At 47.4% G+C, this 21,719-nt stretch overlaps 1 protein-coding gene across 1 annotated transcript in view; it reads left to right on the forward strand.

The window, feature by feature from the left end:
• Positions 1–21,719, forward strand: part of LOC131706979 (zinc finger protein 271-like) — a 163,614-nt gene that overhangs the window by 75,678 nt on the left and 66,217 nt on the right. The gene's annotated exons all lie outside the window — the stretch shown is intronic.

Raw genomic sequence — 21,719 nt, forward strand, 5'->3', positions numbered from 1 at the left:
ACAGATCTGCTCAGTTACTGTCACTGGCAATGCTGCAGCTCTGACCAGCACCACATTCACAGCTCTACTCAGTTACTGTCACTGGCAATGCTGCAGCCCTGATCAGCACCACATTCACAGATCTGCTCAGTTACTGTCACTGTGGCAATGCTGCAGCACTGATCAGCACCAGATTCACAGATCTGCTCAGTTACTGTCACTGTGGCAATGCTGCAGCACTGATCAGCACCACATTCACAGATCTGCTCAGTTACTGACACAAGCAATGCTGCAGCTCTGACCAGCACCACATTCACAGATCTGCTCAGTTACTGTCACTGTGGCAATGCTGCAGCCCTGATCAGCACCACATTCACAGATCTGCTCAGTTACTGTCACTGGCAATGCTGCAGCTCTAACCAGCACCACATTCACAGATCTGCTCAGTTACTGTCACTGTGGCAATGCTGCAGCTCTGATCAGCACCACATTCACAGATCTGCTCAGTTACTGTCACTGGCAATGCTGCAGCCCTGATCAGCACCACATTCACAGATCTGCTCAGTTACTGTCACTGTGGCAATGCTGCAGCACTGATCAGCACCACATTCACAGATCTGCTCAGTTACTGTCACTGGCAATGCTGCAGCCCTGATCAGCACCACATTCACAGATCTGCTCAGTTACTGTCACTGTGGCAATGCTGCAGCACTGATCAGCACCACATTCACAGATCTGCTCAGTTACTGTCACTGGCAATGCTGCAGCACTGATCAGCACCACATTCACAGATCTGCTCAGTTACTGTCACTGTGGCAATGCTGCAGCACTGATCAGCACCACATTCACATATCTGCTCAGTTACTGTCACTGGCAATGCTGCAGCACTGATCAGCACCACATTCACAGATCTGCTCAGTTACTGTCACTGTGGCAATGCTGCAGCCCTGATCAGCACCACATTCACAGATCTGCTCAGTTACTGTCACTGGCAATGCTGCAGCTCTCACCAGCACCACATTCACAGATCTGCTCAGTTACTGTCACTGGCAATGCTGCAGCCCAGATCAGCACCACATTCACAGATCTGCTCAGTTACTGTCACTGTGGCAATGCTGCAGCCCTGATCAGCACCACATTCACAGATCTGCTCAGTTACTGTCACTGGCAATGCTGCAGCTCTGACCAGCACCACATTCACAGATCTACTCAGTTACTGTCACTGGCAATGCTGCAGCCCTGATCAGCACCACATTCACAGATCTGCTCAGTTACTGTCACTGTGGCAATGCTGCAGCACTGATCAGCACCACATTCACAGATCTGCTCAGTTACTGTCACTGTGGCAATGCTGCAGCACTGATCAGCACCACATTCACAGATCTGCTCAGTTACTGACACAGGCAATGCTGCAGCTCTGACCAGCACCACATTCACAGATCTGCTCAGTTACTGTCACTGTGGCAATGCTGCAGCCCTGATCAGCACCACATTCATAGATATGCTCAGTTACTGTCACTGGCAATGCTGCAGCTCTGACCAGCACCACATTCACAGATCTACTCAGTTACTGTCACTGTGGCAATGCTGCAGCTCTGATCAACACCACATTCACAGATCTGCTCAGTTACTGTCACTGGCAATGCTGCAGCCCTGATCAGCACCACATTCACAGATCTGCTCAGTTACTGTCACTGTGGCAATGCTGCAGCACAGATCAGAACCACATTCACAGATCTGCTCAGTTACTGTCACTGGCAATGCTGCAGCCCTGATCAGCACCACATTCACAGATCTGCTCAGTTACTGTCACTGTGGCAATGCTGCAGCACTGATCAGCACCACATTCACAGATCTGCTCAGTTACTGTCACTGGCAATGCTGCAGCACTGATCAGCACCACATTCACAGATCTGCTCAGTTACTGTCACTGTGGCAATGCTGCAGCACTGATCAGCACCACATTCACAGATCTGCTCAGTTACTGTCACTGGCAATGCTGCAGCACTGATCAGCACCACATTCACAGATCTGCTCAGTTACTGTCACTGTGGCAATGCTGCAGCACTGATCAGCACCACATTCACAGATCTGCTCAGTTACTGTCACTGGCAATGCTGCAGCCCTGATCAGCACCACATTCACAGATCTGCTCAGTTACTGTCACTGTGGCAATGCTGCAGCACTGATCAGCACCACATTCACAGATCTGCTCAGTTACTGTCACTGTGGCAATGCTGCAGCCCTGATCAGCACCACATTCACAGATCTGCTCAGTTACTGTCACTGGCAATGCTGCAGCCCTGATCAGCACCACATTCACAGATCTGCTCAGTTACTGTCACTGTGGCAATGCTGCAGCACTGATCAGCACCACATTCACAGATCTGCTCAGTTACTGTCACTGTGGCAATGCTGAAGCCCTGATCAGCACCACATTCACAGATCTGCTCAGTTACTGTCACTGGCAATGCTGCAGGTCTCACCAGCACCACATTCACAGATCTGCTCAGTTACTGTCACTGGCAATGCTGCAGCCCTGATCAGCACCACATTCACAGATCTGCTCAGTTACTGTCACTGGCAATGCTGCAGGACTGATCAGCACCACATTCACAGATCTACTCACTTACTGTCACTGGCAATGCTGCAGCTCTGATCAGCACCACATTCACAGATCTGCTCAGTTACTGTCACAGGCAATGCTGCAGCCCTGATCAGCACCACATTCACAGATCTGCTCAGTTACTGTCACTGTGGCAATGCTGCAGCCCTGATCAGCACCACATTCACAGATCTGCTCAGTTACTGTCACTGGCAATGCTGCAGCTCTGACCAGCACCACATTCACAGATCTACTCAGTTACTGTCACTGTGGCAATGCTGCAGCTCTGATCAGCACCACATTCACAGATCTGCTCAGTTACTGTCACTGTGGCAATGCTGCAGCACTGATCAGCACCACATTCACAGATCTGCTCAGTTACTGTCACTGTGGCAATGCTGCAGCACTGATCAGCACCACATTCACAGATCTGCTTAGTTACTGTCACTGGCAATGCTGCAGCCCTGATCAGCACCACATTCACAGATCTGCTCAGTTACTGTCACTGTGGCAATGCTGCAGCTCTGATCAGCACCACATTCACAGATCTGCTCAGTTACTGTCACTGGCAATGCTGCAGCCCTGATCAGCACCACATTCACAGATCTGCTCAGTTACTGTCACTGTGGCAATGCTGCAGCTCTGATCAGCACCACATTCACAGATCTGCTCAGTTACTGTCACTGTGGCAATGCTGCAGCCCTGATCAGCACCACATTCACAGATCTGCTCAGTTACTGTCACTGGCAATGCTGCAGCCCTGATCAGCACCACATTCACAGATCTGCTCAGTTACTGTCACTGTGGCAATGCTGCAGCCCTGATCAGCACTACATTCACAGATCTGCTCAGTTACTGTCACTGTGGCAATGCTGCAGCACTGATCAGCACCACATTCACAGATCTGCTCAGTTACTGTCACTGTGGCAATGCTGCAGCACTGATCAGCACCACATTCACAGATCTGCTCAGTTACTGACACAGGCAATGCTGCAGCTCTGACCAGCACCACATTCACAGATCTGCTCAGTTACTGTCACTGTGGCAATGCTGCAGCCCTGATCAGCACCACATTCATAGATATGCTCAGTTACTGTCACTGGCAATGCTGCAGCTCTGACCAGCACCACATTCACAGATCTACTCAGTTACTGTCACTGTGGCAATGCTGCAGCTCTGATCAACACCACATTCACAGATCTGCTCAGTTACTGTCACTGGCAATGCTGCAGCCCTGATCAGCACCACATTCACAGATCTGCTCAGTTACTGTCACTGTGGCAATGCTGCAGCACAGATCAGAACCACATTCACAGATCTGCTCAGTTACTGTCACTGGCAATGCTGCAGCCCTGATCAGCACCACATTCACAGATCTGCTCAGTTACTGTCACTGTGGCAATGCTGCAGCCCTGATCAGCACCACATTCACAGATCTGCTCAGTTACTGTCACAGGCAATGCTGCAGCTCTCACCAGCACCACATTCACAGATCTGCTCAGTTACTGTCACTGGCAATGCTGCAGCCCTGATCAGCACCACATTCACAGATCTGCTCAGTTACTGTCACTGGCAATGCTGCAGGACTGATCAGCACCACATTCACAGATCTACTCAGTTACTGTCACTGGCAATGCTGCAGCTCTGATCAGCACCACATTCAGAGATCTGCTCAGTTACTGTCACAGGCAATGTTGCAGCCCTGATCAGCACCACATTCACAGATCTGCTCAGTTAAAGTCACTGTGGCAATGCTGCAGCACTGATCAGCACCACATTCACAGATCTGCTTAGTTACTGTCACTGGCAATGCTGCAGCCCTGATCAGCACCACATTCACAGATCTGCTCAGTTACTGTCACTGTGGCAATGCTGCAGCTCTGATCAGCACCACATTCACAGATCTGCTCAGTTACTGTCACTGTGGCAATGCTGCAGCCCTGATCAGCACCACATTCACAGATCTGCTCAGTTACTGTCACTGGCAATGCTGCAGCTCTGACCAGCACCACATTCACAGCTCTACTCAGTTACTGTCACTGGCAATGCTGCAGCCCTGATCAGCACCACATTCACAGATCTGCTCAGTTACTGTCACTGTGGCAATGCTGCAGCACTGATCAGCACCAGATTCACAGATCTGCTCAGTTACTGTCACTGTGGCAATGCTGCAGCTCTGACCAGCACCACATTCACAGATCTGCTCAGTTACTGTCACTGTGGCAATGCTGCAGCCCTGATCAGCACCACATTCACAGATCTGCTCAGTTACTGTCACTGGCAATGCTGCAGCTCTAACCAGCACCACATTCACAGATCTGCTCAGTTACTGTCACTGTGGCAATGCTGCAGCTCTGATCAGCACCACATTCACAGATCTGCTCAGTTACTGTCACTGGCAATGCTGCAGCCCTGATCAGCACCACATTCACAGATCTGCTCAGTTACTGTCACTGTGGCAATGCTGCAGCACTGATCAGCACCACATTCACAGATCTGCTCAGTTACTGTCACTGGCAATGCTGCAGCCCTGATCAGCACCACATTCACAGATCTGCTCAGTTACTGTCACTGTGGCAATGCTGCAGCACTGATCAGCACCACATTCACAGATCTGCTCAGTTACTGTCACTGGCAATGCTGCAGCACTGATCAGCACCACATTCACAGATCTGCTCAGTTACTGTCACTGTGGCAATGCTGCAGCACTGATCAGCACCACATTCACATATCTGCTCAGTTACTGTCACTGGCAATGCTGCAGCACTGATCAGCACCACATTCACAGATCTGCTCAGTTACTGTCACTGTGGCAATGCTGCAGCCCTGATCAGCACCACATTCACAGATCTGCTCAGTTACTGTCACTGGCAATGCTGCAGCTCTCACCAGCACCACATTCACAGATCTGCTCAGTTACTGTCACTGGCAATGCTGCAGCCCAGATCAGCACCACATTCACAGATCTGCTCAGTTACTGTCACTGTGGCAATGCTGCAGCCCTGATCAGCACCACATTCACAGATCTGCTCAGTTACTGTCACTGGCAATGCTGCAGCTCTGACCAGCACCACATTCACAGATCTACTCAGTTACTGTCACTGGCAATGCTGCAGCCCTGATCAGCACCACATTCACAGATCTGCTCAGTTACTGTCACTGTGGCAATGCTGCAGCACTGATCAGCACCACATTCACAGATCTGCTCAGTTACTGTCACTGTGGCAATGCTGCAGCACTGATCAGCACCACATTCACAGATCTGCTCAGTTACTGACACAGGCAATGCTGCAGCTCTGACCAGCACCACATTCACAGATCTGCTCAGTTACTGTCACTGTGGCAATGCTGCAGCCCTGATCAGCACCACATTCATAGATATGCTCAGTTACTGTCACTGGCAATGCTGCAGCTCTGACCAGCACCACATTCACAGATCTACTCAGTTACTGTCACTGTGGCAATGCTGCAGCTCTGATCAACACCACATTCACAGATCTGCTCAGTTACTGTCACTGGCAATGCTGCAGCCCTGATCAGCACCACATTCACAGATCTGCTCAGTTACTGTCACTGTGGCAATGCTGCAGCACAGATCAGAACCACATTCACAGATCTGCTCAGTTACTGTCACTGGCAATGCTGCAGCCCTGATCAGCACCACATTCACAGATCTGCTCAGTTACTGTCACTGTGGCAATGCTGCAGCACTGATCAGCACCACATTCACAGATCTGCTCAGTTACTGTCACTGGCAATGCTGCAGCACTGATCAGCACCACATTCACAGATCTGCTCAGTTACTGTCACTGTGGCAATGCTGCAGCACTGATCAGCACCACATTCACAGATCTGCTCAGTTACTGTCACTGGCAATGCTGCAGCACTGATCAGCACCACATTCACAGATCTGCTCAGTTACTGTCACTGTGGCAATGCTGCAGCACTGATCAGCACCACATTCACAGATCTGCTCAGTTACTGTCACTGGCAATGCTGCAGCCCTGATCAGCACCACATTCACAGATCTGCTCAGTTACTGTCACTGTGGCAATGCTGCAGCACTGATCAGCACCACATTCACAGATCTGCTCAGTTACTGTCACTGTGGCAATGCTGCAGCCCTGATCAGCACCACATTCACAGATCTGCTCAGTTACTGTCACTGGCAATGCTGCAGCCCTGATCAGCACCACATTCACAGATCTGCTCAGTTACTGTCACTGTGGCAATGCTGCAGCACTGATCAGCACCACATTCACAGATCTGCTCAGTTACTGTCACTGTGGCAATGCTGAAGCCCTGATCAGCACCACATTCACAGATCTGCTCAGTTACTGTCACTGGCAATGCTGCAGGTCTCACCAGCACCACATTCACAGATCTGCTCAGTTACTGTCACTGGCAATGCTGCAGCCCTGATCAGCACCACATTCACAGATCTGCTCAGTTACTGTCACTGGCAATGCTGCAGGACTGATCAGCACCACATTCACAGATCTACTCACTTACTGTCACTGGCAATGCTGCAGCTCTGATCAGCACCACATTCACAGATCTGCTCAGTTACTGTCACAGGCAATGCTGCAGCCCTGATCAGCACCACATTCACAGATCTGCTCAGTTACTGTCACTGTGGCAATGCTGCAGCCCTGATCAGCACCACATTCACAGATCTGCTCAGTTACTGTCACTGGCAATGCTGCAGCTCTGACCAGCACCACATTCACAGATCTACTCAGTTACTGTCACTGTGGCAATGCTGCAGCTCTGATCAGCACCACATTCACAGATCTGCTCAGTTACTGTCACTGTGGCAATGCTGCAGCACTGATCAGCACCACATTCACAGATCTGCTCAGTTACTGTCACTGTGGCAATGCTGCAGCACTGATCAGCACCACATTCACAGATCTGCTTAGTTACTGTCACTGGCAATGCTGCAGCCCTGATCAGCACCACATTCACAGATCTGCTCAGTTACTGTCACTGTGGCAATGCTGCAGCCCTGATCAGCACCACATTCACAGATCTGCTCAGTTACTGTCACTGTGGCAATGCTGCAGCTCTGATCAGCACCACATTCACAGATCTGCTCAGTTACTGTCACTGTGGCAATGCTGCAGCCCTGATCAGCACCACATTCACAGATCTGCTCAGTTACTGTCACTGGCAATGCTGCAGCCCTGATCAGCACCACATTCACAGATCTGCTCAGTTACTGTCACTGTGGCAATGCTGCAGCCCTGATCAGCACTACATTCACAGATCTGCTCAGTTACTGTCACTGTGGCAATGCTGCAGCACTGATCAGCACCACATTCACAGATCTGCTCAGTTACTGTCACTGTGGCAATGCTGCAGCACTGATCAGCACCACATTCACAGATCTGCTCAGTTACTGACACAGGCAATGCTGCAGCTCTGACCAGCACCACATTCACAGATCTGCTCAGTTACTGTCACTGTGGCAATGCTGCAGCCCTGATCAGCACCACATTCATAGATATGCTCAGTTACTGTCACTGGCAATGCTGCAGCTCTGACCAGCACCACATTCACAGATCTACTCAGTTACTGTCACTGTGGCAATGCTGCAGCTCTGATCAACACCACATTCACAGATCTGCTCAGTTACTGTCACTGGCAATGCTGCAGCCCTGATCAGCACCACATTCACAGATCTGCTCAGTTACTGTCACTGTGGCAATGCTGCAGCACAGATCAGAACCACATTCACAGATCTGCTCAGTTACTGTCACTGGCAATGCTGCAGCCCTGATCAGCACCACATTCACAGATCTGCTCAGTTACTGTCACTGTGGCAATGCTGCAGCACTGATCAGCACCACATTCACAGATCTGCTCAGTTACTGTCACTGGCAATGCTGCAGCACTGATCAGCACCACATTCACAGATCTGCTCAGTTACTGTCACTGTGGCAATGCTGCAGCACTGATCAGCACCACATTCACAGATCTGCTCAGTTACTGTCACTGGCAATGCTGCAGCACTGATCAGCACCACATTCACAGATCTGCTCAGTTACTGTCACTGTGGCAATGCTGCAGCACTGATCAGCACCACATTCACAGATCTGCTCAGTTACTGTCACTGGCAATGCTGCAGCCCTGATCAGCACCACATTCACAGATCTGCTCAGTTACTGTCACTGTGGCAATGCTGCAGCACTGATCAGCACCACATTCACAGATCTGCTCAGTTACTGTCACTGTGGCAATGCTGCAGCCCTGATCAGCACCACATTCACAGATCTGCTCAGTTACTGTCACTGGCAATGCTGCAGCTCTCACCAGCACCACATTCACAGATCTGCTCAGTTACTGTCACTGGCAATGCTGCAGCCCTGATCAGCACCACATTCACAGATCTGCTCAGTTACTGTCACTGGCAATGCTGCAGGACTGATCAGCACCACATTCACAGATCTACTCAGTTACTGTCACTGGCAATGCTGCAGCACTGATCAGCACCACATTCACAGATCTGCTCAGTTACTGTCACTGGCAATGCTGCAGCCCTGATCAGCACCACATTCACAGATCTGCTCAGTTACTGTCACTGTGGCAATGCTGCAGCACTGATCAGCACCACATTCACAGATCTGCTCAGTTACTGTCACTGTGGCAATGCTGAAGCCCTGATCAGCACCACATTCACAGATCTGCTCAGTTACTGTCACTGGCAATGCTGCAGGTCTCACCAGCACCACATTCACAGATCTGCTCAGTTACTGTCACTGGCAATGCTGCAGCCCTGATCAGCACCACATTCACAGATCTGCTCAGTTACTGTCACTGGCAATGCTGCAGGACTGATCAGCACCACATTCACAGATCTACTCACTTACTGTCACTGGCAATGCTGCAGCTCTGATCAGCACCACATTCACAGATCTGCTCAGTTACTGTCACAGGCAATGCTGCAGCCCTGATCAGCACCACATTCACAGATCTGCTCAGTTACTGTCACTGTGGCAATGCTGCAGCCCTGATCAGCACCACATTCACAGATCTGCTCAGTTACTGTCACTGGCAATGCTGCAGCTCTGACCAGCACCACATTCACAGATCTACTCAGTTACTGTCACTGTGGCAATGCTGCAGCTCTGATCAGCACCACATTCACAGATCTGCTCAGTTACTGTCACTGTGGCAATGCTGCAGCACTGATCAGCACCACATTCACAGATCTGCTCAGTTACTGTCACTGTGGCAATGCTGCAGCACTGATCAGCACCACATTCACAGATCTGCTTAGTTACTGTCACTGGCAATGCTGCAGCCCTGATCAGCACCACATTCACAGATCTGCTCAGTTACTGTCACTGTGGCAATGCTGCAGCCCTGATCAGCACCACATTCACAGATCTGCTCAGTTACTGTCACTGTGGCAATGCTGCAGCTCTGATCAGCACCACATTCACAGATCTGCTCAGTTACTGTCACTGTGGCAATGCTGCAGCCCTGATCAGCACCACATTCACAGATCTGCTCAGTTACTGTCACTGGCAATGCTGCAGCACTGATCAGCACCACATTCACAGATCTGCTCAGTTACTGTCACTGTGGCAATGCTGCAGCCCTGATCAGCACCACATTCACAGATCTGCTCAGTTACTGTCACTGGCAATGCTGCAGCTCTGATCAGCACCACATTCACAGATCTGCTCAGTTACTGTCACTGTGGCAATGCTGCAGCCCTGATCAGCACCACATTCACAGATCTGCTCAGTTACTGTCACTGGCAATGCTGCAGCCCTGATCAGCACCACATACACAGATCTGCTCAGTTACTGTCACTGGAAATGCTGCAGCTCTGATCAGCACCACATTCACAGATCTGCTCAGTTACTGTCACAGGCAATGCTGCAGCCCTGATCAGCACCACATACACAGATCTGCTCAGTTACTGTCACTGGCAATGCTGCAGCTCTGACCAGCACCACATTCACAGATCTGCTCAGTTACTGTCACAGGCAATGCTGCAGCTCTGACCAGCACCACATTCACAGATCTGCTCAGTTACTGTCACTGTGGCAATGCTGCAGCCCTGATCAGCACCACATTCACAGATCTGCTCAGTTACTGTCACTGGCAATGCTGCAGGTCTGACCAGCACCCCATTCACAGATCTACTCAGTTACTGTCACTGTGGCAATGCTGCAGCTCTGATCAGCACCACATTCACAGATCTGCTCAGTTACTGTCACTGGCAATGCTGCAGCCCTGATCAGCACCACACTCACAGATCTGCTCAGTTACTGTCACTGGCAATGCTGCAGCTCTGACCAGCACCACATTCACAGATCTGCTCAGTTACTGTTACTGTGGCAATGCTGCAGCCCTGATCAGCACCACATTCACAGATCTGCTCAGTTACTGTCACTGTGGCAATGCTGCAGCACTGATCAGCACCACATTCACAGATCTGCTCAGTTACTGACACTGGCAATGCTGCAGCTCTGATCAGCACCACATTCACAGATCTGCTCAGTTACTGTCACTGGCAATGCTGCAGCTCTGATCAGCACCACATTCACAGATCTGCTCGGTTACTGTCACTGTAGCAATGCTGCAGCCCTGATCAGCACCACATTCACAGATCTGCTCAGTTACTGTCACTGGCAATGCTGCAGCACTGATCAGCACCACATTCACAGATCTGCTCAGTTACTGTCACTGGCAATGCTGCAGCCCTCATCAGCACCACATTCACAGATCTGCTCAGTTACTTTCACTGTGGCAATGCTGCAGCCCTGATCAGCACCACATTCACAGATCTGCTCAGTTACTGTCACTGTGGCAATGCTGCAGCCCTGATCAGCACCACATTCACAGATCTGCTCAGTTACTGTCACTGGCAATGCTGCAGCCCTGATCAGCACCACATTCACAGATCTGCTCAGTTACTGTCACTGTGGCAATGCTGCAGCTCTGATCAGTACCACATTCACAGATCTGCTCAGTTACTGTCACTGTGGCAATGCTGCAGCTCTGATCAGCACCACATTCACAGATCTGCTCAGTTACTGTCACTGGCAATGCTGCAGCACTGATCAGCACCACATTCACAGATCTGCTCAGTTACTGTCACTGTGGCAATGCTGCAGCCCTGATCAGCACCACATTCACAGATCTGCTCAGTTAATGTCACTGGCAATGCTGCAGCACTGATCAGCACCACATTCACAGATCTGCTCAGTTACTGTCACTGGCAATGCTGCAGGACTGATCAGCACCACATTCACAGATCTACTCAGTTACTGTCACTGGCAAATCTGCAGCTCTGATCAGCACCACATTCACAGATCTGCTCAGTTACTGTCACTGGCAATGTTGCAGCCCTGATCAGCACCACATTCACAGATCTGCTCAGTTACTGTCACTGTGGCAATGCTGCAGCTCTGATCAGCACCACATTCACAGATCTGCTCAGTTACTGTCACTGGCAATGCTGCAGCACTGATCAGCACCACATTCACAGATCTGCTCAGTTACTGTCACTAGCAATGCTGCAGCCCTGATCAGCACCACATTCACAGATCTGCTCAGTTACTGTCACTGTGGCAATGCTGCAGCACTGATCAGCACCACATTCACAGTTCTGCTCAGTTACTGTCACTGTGGCAATGCTGCAGCCCTGATCAGCACCACATTCACAGATCTGCTCAGTTACTGTCACTGGCAATGCTGCAGCCCTGATCAGCACCACATTCACAGATCTGCTCAGTTACTGTCACTGGCAATGTTGCAGCCCTGATCAGCACCACATTCACAGATCTGCTCAGTTAAAGTCACTGTGGCAATGCTGCAGCACTGATCAGCACCACATTCACAGATCTGCTTAGTTACTGTCACTGGCAATGCTGCAGCCCTGATCAGCAACACATTCACAGATCTGCTCAGTTACTGTCACTGTGGCAATGCTGCAGCCCTGATCAGCACCACATTCACAGATCTGCTCAGTTACTGTCACTGGCAATGCTGCAGCTCTCACCAGCACCACATTCACAGATCTGCTCAGTTACTGTCACTGGCAATGCTGCAGCCCTGATCAGCACCACATTCACAGATCTGCTCAGTTACTGTCACTGGCAATGCTGCAGCACTGATCAGCACCACATTCACAGATCTGCTCAGTTACTGTCACTGTGGCAATGCTGCAGCCCTGATCAGCACCACATTCACAGATCTGCTCAGTTACTGTCACTGGCAATGCTGCAGCCCTGATCAGCACCACATTCACAGATCTGCTCAGTTACTGTCACTGTGGCAATGCTGTAGCCCTGATCAGCACCACATGCACAGATCTGCTCAGTTACTGTCACTGTGGCAATGCTGCAGCCCTGATCAGCACCACATTCACAGATCTGCTCAGTTACTGTCACTGTGGCAATGCTGTAGCCCTGATCAGCACCACATTCACAGATCTGCTCAGTTACTGTCACTGGCAATGCTGCGGCACTGATCAGCACCACATTCACAGATCTGCTCAGTTACTGTCACTGTGGCAATGCTTTAGCCCTGATCAGCACCACATTCACAGATCTGCTCAGTTACTGTCACTGTGGCAATGCTGCAGCCCTGATCAGCACCACATTCACAGATCTGCTCAGTTACTGTCACTGGCAATGCTGCAGCTCTGACCAGCACCACATTCACAGATCTGCTCAGTTACTGTCACTGTGGCAATGCTGCAGCCCTGATCAGCACCACATTCACAGATCTGCTCAGTTACTGTCACTGGCAATGCTGCAGCCCTGATCAGCACCACATTCACAGATCTGCTCAGTTACTGTCACTGTGGCAATGCTGCAGCTCTGATCAGTACCACATTCACAGATCTGCTCAGTTACTGTCACTGTGGCAATGCTGCAGCTCTGATCAGCACCACATTCACAGATCTGCTCAGTTACTGTCACTGGCAATGCTGCAGCACTGATCAGCACCACATTCACAGATCTGCTCAGTTACTGTCACTGGCAATGCTGCAGCCCTGATCAGCACCTCATTCACAGATCTGCTCAGTTACTGTCACTGTGGCAATGCTGCAGCACTGATCAGCACCACATTCACAGATCTGCTCAGTTACTGTCACTGTGGCAATGCTGCAGCCCTGATCAGCACCACATTCACAGATCTGCTCAGTTAATGTCACTGGCAATGCTGCAGCACTGATCAGCACCACATTCACAGATCTGCTCAGTTACTGTCACTGGCAATGCTGCAGGACTGATCAGCACCACATTCACAGATCTACTCAGTTACTGTCACTGGCAAATCTGCAGCTCTGATCAGCACCACATTCACAGATCTGCTCAGTTACTGTCACTGGCAATGTTGCAGCCCTGATCAGCACCACATTCACAGATCTGCTCAGTTACTGTCACTGTGGCAATGCTGCAGCTCTGATCAGCACCACATTCACAGATCTGCTCAGTTACTGTCACTGGCAATGCTGCAGCACTGATCAGCACCACATTCACAGATCTGCTCAGTTACTGTCACTAGCAATGCTGCAGCCCTGATCAGCACCACATTCACAGATCTGCTCAGTTACTGTCACTGTGGCAATGCTGCAGCACTGATCAGCACCACATTCACAGTTCTGCTCAGTTACTGTCACTGTGGCAATGCTGCAGCCCTGATCAGCACCACATTCACAGATCTGCTCAGTTACTGTCACTGGCAATGCTGCAGCCCTGATCAGCACCACATTCACAGATCTGCTCAGTTACTGTCACTGGCAATGTTGCAGCCCTGATCAGCACCACATTCACAGATCTGCTCAGTTAAAGTCACTGTGGCAATGCTGCAGCACTGATCAGCACCACATTCACAGATCTGCTTAGTTACTGTCACTGGCAATGCTGCAGCCCTGATCAGCAACACATTCACAGATCTGCTCAGTTACTGTCACTGTGGCAATGCTGCAGCCCTGATCAGCACCACATTCACAGATCTGCTCAGTTACTGTCACTGGCAATGCTGCAGCTCTCACCAGCACCACATTCACAGATCTGCTCAGTTACTGTCACTGGCAATGCTGCAGCCCTGATCAGCACCACATTCACAGATCTGCTCAGTTACTGTCACTGGCAATGCTGCAGCACTGATCAGCACCACATTCACAGATCTGCTCAGTTACTGTCACTGTGGCAATGCTGCAGCCCTGATCAGCACCACATTCACAGATCTGCTCAGTTACTGTCACTGGCAATGCTGCAGCCCTGATCAGCACCACATTCACAGATCTGCTCAGTTACTGTCACTGTGGCAATGCTGTAGCCCTGATCAGCACCACATTCACAGATCTGCTCAGTTACTGTCACTGGCAATGCTGCGGCACTGATCAGCACCACATTCACAGATCTGCTCAGTTACTGTCACTGTGGCAATGCTTTAGCCCTGATCAGCACCACATTCACAGATCTGCTCAGTTACTGTCACTGTGGCAATGCTGCAGCCCTGATCAGCACCACATTCACAGATCTGCTCAGTTACTGTCACTGGCAATGCTGCAGCTCTGACCAGCACCACATTCACAGATCTGCTCAGTTACTGTCACTGGCAATGCTGCAGCACTGATCAGCACCACATTCACAGATCTGCTCAGTTACTGTCACTGGCAATGCTGCAGCCCTGATCATCACCACATTCACAGATCTGCTCAGTTACTGTCACTGTGGCAATGCTGCAGCACTGATCAGCACCACATTCACAGATCTGCTCAGTTACTGTCACTGTGGCAATGCTGCAGCCCTGATCAGCACCACATTCACAGATCTGCTCAGTTACTGTCACTGGCAATGCTGCAGCTCTGACCAGCACCACATTCACAGATCTGCTCAGTTACTGTCACTGTGGCAATGCTGCAGCCCTGATCAGCACCACATTCACAGATCTGCTCAGTTACTGTCACTGGCAATGCTGCAGCTCTGATCAGCACCACATTCACAGATCTGCTCAGTTACTGTCACTGTGGCAATTTTGCAGCCCTGATCAGCACCACATTCACAGATCTGCTCAGTTACTGTCACTGTGGCAATGCTGCAGCACTGATCAGCACCACATTCACAGATCTGCTCAGTTACTGTCACTGTGGCAATGCTGCAGTCCTGATCAGCACAACATTCACAGATCTGCTCAGTTACTGTCACTGTGGCAATGCTGCAGCCCTGATCAGCACCACATTCTCAGATCTGCTCAGTTACTGTCACTGGCAATGCTGCAACCCTGATCAGCACCACATTCATAGATCTGCTCAGTTACTGTCACTGTGGCAATGCTGCAGCCCTGGTCAGCACCACATTCACAGATCTGCTCAGTTACTGTCACTGTGGCAATGCTGCAACCCTGATCAGCACCACATTCACAGATCTGCTCAGTTACTGTCACTGTGGCAATGCTGCAGCTCTGATCAGCACCACATTCACAGATCTGCTCAGTTACTGTCACTGTGGCAATGCTGCAGCCCTGATCAGCACCACATGCACAGATCTGCTCAGTTACTGTCACTGTGGCAATGCTGCAGCTCTGATCAGCACCACATTCACAGATCTGCTCAGTTACTGTCACTGTGGCAATGCTGCAGCACTGATCAGCACCACATTCACAGATCTGCTCAGTTACTGTCACTGGCAATGCTGCAGCCCTGATCAGCACCACATTCACAGATCTGCTCAGTTACTGTCACTGTGGCAATGCTGCAGCTCTGATCAGCACCACATTCACAGATCTGCTCAGTTACTGTCACTGTGGCAATGCTGCAGCTCTGATCAGCACCACATTCACAGATCTGCTCAGTTACTGTCACTGTGGCAATGCTGCAGCCCTGATCAGCACCACATGCACAGATCTGCTCAGTTACTGTCACTGTGGCAATGCTGCAGCTCTGATCAGCACCACATTCACAGATCTGCTCAGTTACTGTCACTGGCAATGCTGCAGCTCTGATCAGCACCACATTCACAGATCTGCTCAGTTACTGTCACTGGCAATGCTGCAGCCCTGATCAGCACCACATTCACAGATCTGCTCAGTTACTGTCACTGGCAATGCTGCAGCTCTGATCAGCACCACATTCACAGATCTGCTCAGTTGTTTAATTCTAATAGAGGTTCTCACAAAACCCAACATCTCTTCATATTGATACGTATCAAAATATGATCACAGGTTACGTTTGTAAAAGCATTATGTTCCTGGTATCTTGGCTTGTTTCATATTTACCCTACATAAATTTTTCCATGACTTTTCACATCATAGCTGAAATATAAAAGTTTGTGTTTTGGAATCCACTGCCTCCATCTCTCAAAGATATTTTTTGGTGGTTGTCTGAGTGTGGCAGTGTGCCCTGCGCATGTGTGTGTTATGTGTTATATGTTGCGTGTGGTGTGTATATGTGTTGGTGCACGGGATATAAATGGGTCTGTAGCACAAGTGATTTAAAATATATAGTTGTATTTAGGCACGGGGATTGCATAATCACTTCACGTGCAGATAAAGTATGTGAGCACGGGGTTGCACAAATTAGTTTGCGTGCTGGGATTCAAGTGAATAATTAATTGGTAATTGAATCCCGGCACAACAGTATATGTAGATGCACGTTTTACTCACTCGGGGTTGTGTGTTCAGGGAGAAAGAATTAAAATAAAAGCAATTGCTACATCATGCTGGAGGACCAGCATGGTACTTGCTTGTTCTGTCTGTTCGTCCTTTTGTTTGGTTAGTGGTGAACCGGAAGGAGAACTTGAAACCTGTTATCATGAGTGTTTGGTTTGGTTTGTTCTGTTGTGCCTAAGCAATATCACTGTTTGTTATTATTAGATGGCTGAACACGGACCGGTGCTGTCGCCAAAGGCCAGCACTAAACCCGGACAACATCACTGCACTTTGTATCACTGAAGAACTGTATTGTGTCACGTGTGGGTGTTGTCACGAATGAATCTAAAACATGTCTTCCTTGTACAAGATGCGATCATCTTTTTTGAATGAAAGGTGTATGCGGCAGAGATAGAAACAGTTTAATTTATTTGAAGTCTTCCCACTGATTATAGGAATGGGAATGTAGAGATGGAAGCCCTGCTAACAGGATTGAAGTTTTTGCAGGTATCAGGCTTTTAAAGACACACCTGTGGTGGCTTTGACAGACTCACTGAGAGCAGAAACTGACCCAGGACGATGACAGCTACTGGAAGCAGGCTGATCTTTGGGATGAAAATTGAACCTTTGTGAACCTGCATGTGTGTTAAAATGTTGTAATAACTGTGCTGTGTTTTAAAGAATGTAAAGCCAGAAGAAATACTAACCAAACTGTTAATACACACTGTTCATACAAGAGGTTATAATATGCTCTGTATTAACCTATAGTTAAAGGATTCTATATTCTTGTTTATTCTGTTATAACAGTGACAAATATTATTGTATCTTTGTATGTCTGAGTAAAAAAGGCGCTAGATTGGGGTCACGCTGACCAAAAACACCTGTTGTTATTATTATTATTATTATTATTATTATTATTTATTTCTTAGCAGACGCCCTTATCCAGGGCGACTTACAGTCATAAAAAATACATTTCAAGAATCACAGTACAAGTATTAATACAATTAAGAACAAGATAAAATACAATCATTTCAGATCTAGCAAGTACAAGTATATGACAAAATACGATTCAATAACGGAGCAGATGACAGTGTCAATGATAGTTACATCAGGATATAATTAAATACAAAATACTACAGATTGAATAACACTTGTGACAGATTACAGTACTCTAAAGTTTAGGATCAAATGCAGTAAAATAGGGGGCAGATAAGAGCAAGTAAAGCGCATTAAGGAAGTGATAGTGTCCAGAGGGAAAAGAGGAGTTCTACAGGTGATGTCTGAAGAGGTGAGTCTTAAGGAGGCGCCAGAAGGTGGTCAGGGACTGGGCAGTCCTGACATCTGTAGGAAGGTGTGGCAATGTGTCCCGCCCCCGTGTGCATTTCTGTGTTGTATGTTGCGTGTGGTGTGTTAATGTTGGTGTATAGAGATGGCTGCACGGGATATAAATGGGTGTGTGCAGCACAAGTTATTTAAAATGTATCATTGTATTTAGGCATGGGGATTGCACTTCACGTGCATTTAACGTATTTAATATGCGAGCACGAGGTTGCACAGAATTAATTCACATGCTGGGATTCAAGTGAATAATTAATTAGTAATTGAATCCCGGCACAACAGTATATATAGATGCACGTTTCACTCACTCGGGGTTGTGTGTTCAGGGCGAAGGAACGGGAGAGAGTGAGGAGATAATTAAAGTAAAAAGCAATTGCTACGTGGTACGTGTTTGTTTAGTGTTCGTCCCTGTGTGTTAGTGTCTGTTCATTTTGTTTGTCTATTTATTTTGGCTGCAAGTGCTGTGTCCTGTGTTTTGTTAAAACCTTTTTATTTATAATAAACCGGTGCAAACAAGCGCCTTCATCATTTCACCTCATCTGTCCTGTGTGTTATTCATTTCCTGATCTGACGGCACCACTCAGCCAGCCGTGTGACACTCTTACATCTTAATAAGAGAGAGAGGCCACATTCCCAATGCTAGCAGAAGTTTCTATCAAAGAACTGCTTTTACACAGACTCTAGTCAACCATACTAATTCCACTGACATTGACCTCCAAAAAAAACTTTTTTAAATGATAATAAAGAGAATTAACAACAGGATACGTGATAGTTTATTATTACAAACTAACACAAAGAATATAGCATAATACCTTTATATTCTGTAATTTGATGAATATTATAATGTCTAAAGGACTTTTTATTAGTTGGAGAAAGAAACTGAACTAATCCTTAAACTGATCAAATTAAATGCTCGCTCCGACTTCCACTGTCCTCTGGCACTACAGTGAAGTCATGAAGAAGCATAACACTCGCCAGTTTAAATAATATGTTTCTTATTAGACCAAAATACTTAAAACTACTTAAATCCTATGAAATCAATAGATATTTTTTGTTTCAAATATTGTTGTGTCTATAAAAGGGTTAATCATTTTTTTTACTAATTTGCAACACCTGGCCTTTGTGTCTAATTTCTATTTCTTTGACCATTATAACCTTCAGACAGTGTCAGTTAGTACTGAACTTCTTTTGTCTTCAACCATATTCAAATATTATTTGTATAACAGTTTAACTATAAATGGCATTATAAGATGTACTTTTAATTAATTTTCTTCAGTTTAACAGTTGCTCCTAGAATTTGTAATATTGTTTTATTTCATTGGTAATTCTTTCTAAGATTTGAATGGATGGTCCAGTTATTTATATCTAAATACAGGCCAGTATTAATACATTAAACTTCTATAGTACTATAATGACTGAACTAAGTCTGACCCTGTCCTCTGTTCACACAAAATCCAGCCAAAACAGGTTTTTCTTAAGACCTCGGCTGTTGCCAATTTCAGTGTTAATATGTTTCAAAAAATCCCTCTCTATGCTGCTTTCTCACACATATATCTAGAAAATAATACTCCCCTTTGAATCTTGTCCTTGGAAACATGAATCTATAGGTAGTAATAGTGTCTGCTTTTTCAGCTAAAATTGTACCTTTTTATCAAGCGTCATGCTTTCTGAAGATAAGGATATAAAACAAATCCAGAAGACATGCAAGCGGTAAATCATTATTCTACATTTTTTCTTTAAACTCCCTCACCTAACTTCAAAGCTACCTAACCATGTTCATCAAAGCCTTTTAAATCCATTTTTACTTATTTATCTAACCAACACTAAATCACAAGCTTTCATCTTAATATTTTAATGAAACAACGGGTGAACTGACCTATTTCATGGAGCAAGGGAGCCATCTACTGGCGATGCAAGGGTACTCTCTCTTTATCCTTTTTCTGTTTTCTCTTTAAAAGACCCCCAACCCTTTATTTTTCATATCAGAAAGTCTATATTATTCAAAACAACCATAAAAACACATATCATTTCATTAATACATTTCATGTTTGAAATCGTCTAGTACATGTCCAGCATATCAGCACGTTTCCAGCAGGATTCAAATTCTGTGCCAGGTTCAGCTCGAGTTGGTTCTGCAAACACCACAACAGGTACCTTGATCCAGCGCTTTGCATCACAGGTGTGGTCGCCATGATCTTGACTTCATACCTACAAGATACTTGGACATGTTTAGCTGGGACACCTTCTACACATTCCAACTTGGCTAAATGTGACCATTTCATAAGTGACCGCCTGCAAAGTTCATGCATTCAGTCCTTTTAACATCCTGTGCGTCTACATTCAGATGAGAGAAAGAAAATCCTTCAGAATCATTACATTCAAACAAGATCCGACAGTGTCCAGCTAAATGACTGCAAGCTGGACAAGGTTTAGGCCCAGTCACTGGTGATTTACCTCTGCACCTGTTACATGCACACATGACAAGAGGATTACTTTTCATTTCACGAGCCAGGGTTAGCTCTGCACCTTTTACCATAGTTCTGGATCTGTACATATTGTTTCTATACACTTCATTTTGTTCACATAGGGTCACTTTGTGAGGTATGCCCTCCATCCAGAATACTGAAGGAGGCCAAAACTCACTGTGATTCATATTTTCAGGCACCCAGTTGCTGTTTTACTTTACATCATTATTATTATTATTATTTATTTCTTAGCAGACGCCCTTATCCAGGGCGACTTACAATTGTTACAAGATATCACATTATACATTATTTCACATTATACAGATATCACATTATTTTTACATACAATTACCCATTTATACAGTTGGGTTTTTACTGGAGCAATCTAGGTAAAGTACCTTGCTCAAGGGTACAACAGCAGTGTCCCCCACCTGGGATTGAACCCTCAACCCTCCGGTCAAGAGTCCAGAGCCCTAACCACTACTCCACACTGCTGCCCTGATCATCAGCTGGCAGACTTAACACAACTAAATCTGAATCAATTGATGAACCGTGAACCTTAGCTACTGTTTATAAATTTACTGTTACTGTTTATATATTAACCATACTGTTTGTAAATTACCCATACTGTTTGTTAATTAACCATACTGTTCATAAATTAACCAATTAATTGTTTCCTGAATGGCGCCTCATAGTTAAATCTTTCT

This window comes from Acipenser ruthenus, chromosome 38, assembly GCF_902713425.1.
Source record: "Acipenser ruthenus chromosome 38, fAciRut3.2 maternal haplotype, whole genome shotgun sequence".
Classification (NCBI taxonomy): Eukaryota; Metazoa; Chordata; class Actinopteri; order Acipenseriformes; family Acipenseridae; genus Acipenser; species Acipenser ruthenus.